At 46.1% G+C, this 6,954-nt stretch overlaps 1 pseudogene; it reads left to right on the plus strand.

Annotated features, from left to right (window-relative positions):
- Positions 1–215: 215 nt before the first annotated feature.
- Positions 216–2,195, plus strand: LOC135050504 (transmembrane protein 104-like; annotated as a pseudogene).
- Positions 2,196–6,954: the final 4,759 nt, after the last annotated feature.

The following is a 6,954-nucleotide window of genomic DNA, read 5'->3' on the forward strand; positions in this document are numbered from 1 at the left end:
ATTTCTATATTGGTATAAGTTAATATGGGATGCAACTTAAATGGGATTTATGATACAATTTAGTCATATATACTGTAGTACCACTTTAAGCTCAGATTATACAAACAAAACGCAGTAATGATGCTTTCATTATTTGTTCGATAAAATAATCAATTTTGTTTTAGAAAGTTGCTAGTGACTATACATTTTAACTGATTGAGGTAAGTAATCTATTTATGAGATAGGTTGCTTTCAACACAATTAACATACTGGCTTTGATTCGCATTGGTAAGGGTGACGGGACAGGTAATCCATCTATGGCAGAGATCTAGGGGATACGGAATTTGTTGCTGTCTGTGTATACTCTTTCATGTGCTAACATCCTCTGTCCTCGCTGATCACACCTGCGTCTAGGAAGAAACACCTGACTGGACCTCAGGGCTGTGTCCTCTCACCCCTGCTTGTCTACCTGTACACAAATGACTGCGCCTCAGAGGCACAATCAGTAAACATCATCAAATTTGCTGACGACACCACCGTCTTCGGCCTCATCAAGGACGGGGACAAATCGGCCTATAGACGGGAAGTAGACCGGTTGGCTCAGTGGTGGAGCCACAACAACCTTGAGCTCAACCCCATCAAAACTGTCGAGATGATAGTGGACTTCAGGAAGAAGTCAGCTAGTACACCTCCGCTAACGATTGCTGACAGTGTGTATTGCTAGTGGACTCCTTCAAGTTCCTAGGGACCACAATCTCCCGGGACCTTAAATAGGAGTCCAACGCTGACGCCACTGTCGGGAAAGCGCAGCAGAGGTTGTTCTTCCTCAGGCAACTAAGGAAGTTCAACATCCCACAGAAGCTTCTGCTCCTCTTCCACTCCGTGATTATGGAGTTGGTACTGTGCTCCTCGATACTGGTATGGTACAGCTCCGCCAGCGTGAGGGACAGATGCAGGCTCCAAAAGGTGGTCAGAACCGCAGAGAAGATCATCGGGCCGACCTTCCCTCAGTCCAGGACCTGTCCATAGATAAAAAGCAGGCAACGAAGATAGTAAAGGACAAGCTACACCCCGGCCACAGCATGTTTAACTTGTTTCCTTCAGGCAGGCGTTACAGGGCCATCCCCACCGGGTCCACCAGGAGCCTCAAAAGTTTCTGTCCCCAAGAGGTCCGCCTGCTGAACATTGACTGACTAAACTTACATGTAACCCACTTGTCCCTACGGTATACCTATCTGTATGACTTTACTTGCCCCTCCCCCCCCCCCCCCCACACACACACACCACCACCTGCTTACCTGTTACCTACTTGGCTGTTGTATAGCAAACCGAAGACAAATTCCTAGTATACGCAAGTACACCTGGCCAATAAAGCTGATTCTGGACTTGTCCTACTCAACTACACACTAGACTCTTTTTACAGACTTCTTTGTTTCACAGCTATATTTGGCTTTGCCTCTGGGGCCCTGATGGATGTATATTTTAAACTTCAGTTGGTGTAGTCCTTTTGTGCCTCTACTGATTGGCTACTTCCTAGGATTGTTCCAGTGTTCAACATCAGCATTTACATTGTTGTCACACTGCACAAGACTAGTAAACTTGCTTTAACCGGTGGGACATATCCATGGCTTGTAAAATCTATTGCGTTTCTTCTCATAATATTGGTGCCTCCAATTATTGTGGGATTCTGTACTAACCACCTAAAATCCAAATAAGTGCCATGGATGCATGTCAGGTTGGGATCCAGTATGTCACTTTGGCATTTCTAGTGATTTGCAGTGGCAAAGATTCAGCCCTGGTGTATGGACCTGGACTTCATATTAGGAATCATTCACTGGTCAAGCAGTTAAAATACCACTAGTCGGGATCCTGGCAGCCACAATGCTGGCGCCGGATTCCCAACAAGCGGTGAAATTCCGCTGCTGGAATACCGGCGCCACAGTTTATTCTCCCTCTGAGGGTGTCCACGACACTCATAGTGGGAGAATAGAAACTGTGGAGGGTGCAGCGAGCCACCGTACCCACAAGGGGCTTTCTAGCGCTCGCCCCGCTGCTGGCATTATGGCGGACGGGATCATGACAGCCGGGATCCCGTCCGCCGGCATTTCATACTGATCCCGTTCAACCAGGTTGGCTGGGTGTGGTTTGTCCTTCTGTGGGCATTATCATGCTTTATATATGTCACAGCCAACATAAACTTGACTGATAACTTATAGATATTGGAAACGTATTCTCCTTGACCTCTCTGCTGCTTTTGACACTGTGGACCATCCTCTTCTTCTGCAAATCCTTCACTCCCTTGGTCTACATGATACTGCCCTCTCTTGGCTTTCCTACCTCTCTGACCGTTCCTTCTCTTTCTCTCCTCTCTTGAATCCACCTCTCCACACCTTCAGTAACAGTAGGTGCCCCCCAGGGTTCTGTTCTTGGTCCTCTCCTACTCTCTCTCTATACATACTCTTTAGGTGAGCTCATAAAGATAGATACACACTAAATAATGTGTACCCAGTGCGGGGGCGCCGGCACCAGGATGTCAGCAGTGATGAAGTGGCGGCAAGAGAGAGGAGTGGGACTATGCGGCATTTGGCAGCATGGCATTGCTAGCGATATCCCCAGACTGAGCTGCATGTACAGATGACGGGGTATGTCTCTACTGACCTGCGGGAGCACGCATCCCTGACGATCTAGTGGGTACACACTGGACAATAAAACTACTTTGTAATAACGATTGGGCGTTATCAGAAAAGTTGTCTAGTATAACTAGCTTTAGCTCTTTTGACTTGCAACATATTCTCTAAGCTGATGATACTCAAATCTACCTTTCCTCCTCTGACCTCTCCCCACTTGTATTTCCAACTGTCTCTCTGATACCTCTTTTTGGATGCCCCAGCGCTTTCCTAAACTTAACATGTGTAAGACTGAGATGATCATCTCCCCCCCCCCCCCCCCCCCTCCATACAACTTCACCTCCCACAAGTTCATTATCTATTGATGGCACTAGTGTCTCCTCTAGCCCCATGTGCGCTGTTTTGGAGTATTCCTTGACTCCTCCCTCTGCTTCAAACCACACATTCAGTACCTATCGCAAACTTGTCATTTTCATCTGAAAACGATTTTCCAGGATCAGACCATTTCTTACCCAGGACGCTACTAAAACCCTTATCCACTCACTGGGTCAACCCAACAGGACTACTATAATCTACTCCTATGTGGCATCCCTGACAAATGCCTCTCTCCACTCCAATATATCATCAATGCTGCAGCCTGGCTCATCTTCCTCACCAAACGTACTACAATACATCCACCTCCCCTCTCCTAAAGCCCTTCACTGGCTCTCCTTCCCTTTCGGAATCCAATTCAAGCTTCTCACACTCACTTACAAAGCCCTCACCCACTCCTCTCCCATTTGCATGTCTGACCTTTCTCCCTTAACACTCCCACCCGTCCTCTTTGCTCTGCTAATGCATGCTGCCTCTACTGCATACTGACTACTAACTCCCACTCCTACCTCCAAGATTTTTCACGCACTTCTCCCTCTCTCTGGCATTCTCTACCTCTCCCTATCACTCTCCACCTCTCTACAAAATTTTAAATGGGCTATCACGACCCACTTCTTCACCGAACACAGCCAACTCTCATCCTAATCCCCTATTCCACGCTCACTGTCTACCCTGTCACCTGTCTGTCTGCCCCTCCCCTTTAGAATGTAAGCTCTCATATCTGTTCTCTTCCTTTTTTTACTTCAATCTCCTTTTTTCTCTCTGTATCGCTCTGTCCTTTATCGGTCTTCTCACGAACTCTTCGTTGTCCCTCTATTCTCTCGTTACCTCTCTGTTCTTACATGCTATCTTTCTGTATTCACTCTATCTTTTTCTTATTTCTCATTTTTCACTTCCTCACTTTCTTTTTCTTCTCTGTCCTTTCACTTTTAATTAAAAAAAAAACTAATTTAGGGGCATGGCCTAGTTGGCTAACAGGACGCTAGCACTATCCTAGGGCTTCTGCCATTTGTCCATAATATTCCCATTTGAAGCCAGCTCTGACGCCCAGATACGTCCAGAAGGCATCAGGAGCTTTCAAGGCTGTGAGCTACTCCATACCTGTAACACCCACTGGTGCACTGACAACCAGCGGCAGAGCCGCCATTTTCGTGTGACACATGCAGATACAGTGGACTTCACTCCTGCTGCAGAACTGGGGCTATCTTTCACCCACGCACTGGTACCAATCTTGGTGTTTCCTCCCAGTGGCTCAGAGGAACGGCAAAGTTCCTCCCAAAGGGCCTGTCTGGACTCCCTGGATCCATCACATTTGCTCCAGGTACTGTTAAGGCTAGCTCCTTTGGGAACTCTACCTTCTTATTTTTCTTTCTTTATATGGCTTCTTACAACCTATGAGCCTTCACCCTTCACTACAGTGTGACACAACCACATATATTGATACTTATTCCGATTGATTGCTGCCTCCTTTATATCACCGTGACTGTACTTTGGAATGCATATGCTTTCTCAAACAGTTCTGTAATTGAAAGGAATATTTCTGAGGAGCTCACCAGTCATCACCAGGATTATATCTAAATTTATGATAAGTTGATAAGTTTGTTCTTCTGATGGTGTACCCTTTATTGATTTGATGAATCATAGCTGCTACCCCTGGCCCAGAACTATTAGCATGACCAACTGGACTCCCTTTGTCTTTCACCTCTAACCTGATACCTTTTTCTATAAAGATACTATGAGCAGAGCAGGCACCAAGGCCAATAAAGGAGCTACTCAGTGATAACGATGCTAATTCTAAATAAACTACAAACCTTGCCTGTAACAGAGAGCACTGAAATAATTCCACACAAATACAATATTTTAAATTAATGACAATGCGTTTACTTAGACAGCTTAATTTTATATATATATATATATATATATATATATATATATATATTTGTATACATACAAAACAAAAACCAAATGCGCTCAGTATAGCCTTCTAAGACACTTTCGTAGTTTTTCCTGGGTATTCTTCCACAATGTGGATTCACAGAATCGGTGTCACCTGCAAGTACACCCTCACACCATAAAACACACCTGAAAAAAAGGCCAAATTGGCCCAATTAAATTGATACCAATTCAAATTTATTAAAATGTACAATACATATATTCACATGAACATTCTTTTAAAATACATCCAGAAACAGTCACTGCGTTTTTTGTCAGTTTGTATCTTTAAAACCTTTAAAGAAACACCCTCACCTATATAGGTGTGTGTTCTATATGGTATAGTAGCAAGCTGAGCAAAAGACCGTTCCTGATTTAACCCAACGTGTTTCGTCAAAACGACTTCATCAGGGGTTCATAATATGGTATCACTATAAAATAAAAATTAAAGCGGGTGATTTAGATTGTCTCTTTGGACTTCACAGAGGTCTTCAGAGGGGAGGAGGATAAATACATACCAAGATAGAAGGATGAACCTTCATAAATATTCGTAATCCATATATATGGCTAATTTTCTGTTGAAGCAGTTGGAAAATCCACCAAAAAGAGCAATAAGACCTATAGATAATATTTAATTAGTTCAAAATAATCTTTAGTTGGTTCAAAATAATCTAACTGGGAGCTATCAGGTACGGTATCTCATTGGATAAATTAATGCATACCAAGCATAAGCAGAGATGTCTCTATGAACATTCAGCTATATACTGAACCAGACTGCAGATTCTGTAATCCGTTTGTATGCGGGATCCGTATAATGGACCCTAAAAAGCATTTGACAATATTTCAACTACATATATTTAAAACATTAGGTCATAGAACATTATTTCCATAGTGAATAATAAATAATAAACATGTTCAGATTTACTGGTGTCTGTTTTGATATGGATGGAAAAGTTAAGCCAAAGCTTTTAGATCTTGTAGTATGCAATATTGCCACAAGTATTAATATTGCAAATGCAGTTGATGAGGTTTTTTTAAAAGGAATGCCCTGGATAATTTGCATTGGTCTTTGTTTAGATAATTCATCTGTATACATGGGAAGACACAAGTCTGTAAAGACTTTAATTCAACAGAAGAGTCCTTCAGTTTTTACAGAAGGAGAGAGAATTGACTGCATAGGAAAGGAATGAGTTAAACATCTTGTGAGGGGTGGACCTAGCTGTGAGGAAAGTACAGCCTTTGGAAAAAGGGGAGGGTTAATATATATAGGGAAGGCTAGGCCATTTTGCTCTCTCTTGCTGGTGATTTGTCTTTGGGGTGAGTGCTGCATAGCAGAATCTCCCCAGTGTTGTTTCTAGTGATTCAATTAATTGCTTATATATATATTACCCTGTGGTTCCATGGCTTCCTCTAGGCCTCGTCGCTCCGCTGGAACCCCAGCTAGGTACCGTGATGCGGACGCTGGAGCTGGGCCCGAGGACGGGCTGGCTGGCCCTGGGGACGGCGTCCCGTCCCCCGGGGCCCGCACGGGCTCTGGCGGGGCCGCGGAGCGGCGGACTCGGGCATCCGTGCCGCTGGCGGGGAGGGCCGGAGTTTCAGGCTGGCCGCCGGGGGTTTGAAGGGCAGCAGCCCTCAACCCCGAATGCGGCTTGCGAGGTAGCAGTGACGGGCGCTCGCGGGCGCGCGTGCCGTGGGGAGCGCCCGTCGACGGAGCCGTGGGAGTCTCCGGTTTCTTCCCCCTCGTCAGGGCCGCACAGTGGTGCTGGGCGAAGGGGGGGGATCGGGCGGGAGGCGGCGGTTAGCCGGACGAGGCCCGTCGCGAGGCCTTTTCCGGCGGCTGCAGCTGTAGGAGAGGGCAATGTGCACGGGGGCTTAGCGGCGGGAAGAGACGGGGCGCGCGCACCTTGTGTGCGCAAGCCCGTGCTCACTGCAGGCGGCGCCGTTCGTGCGCGCGCAGCGGCGCCGCGTGTCTCTCTGTCTCCCCAGCTCACTCCCCTGCAGCCGGAATCCAGCGGCGTGCGGGGGAGGAGGGGGGACAGGAAAT

Source organism: Pseudophryne corroboree, chromosome 2, assembly GCF_028390025.1.
Source record: "Pseudophryne corroboree isolate aPseCor3 chromosome 2, aPseCor3.hap2, whole genome shotgun sequence".
Taxonomy (NCBI): Eukaryota; Metazoa; Chordata; class Amphibia; order Anura; family Myobatrachidae; genus Pseudophryne; species Pseudophryne corroboree.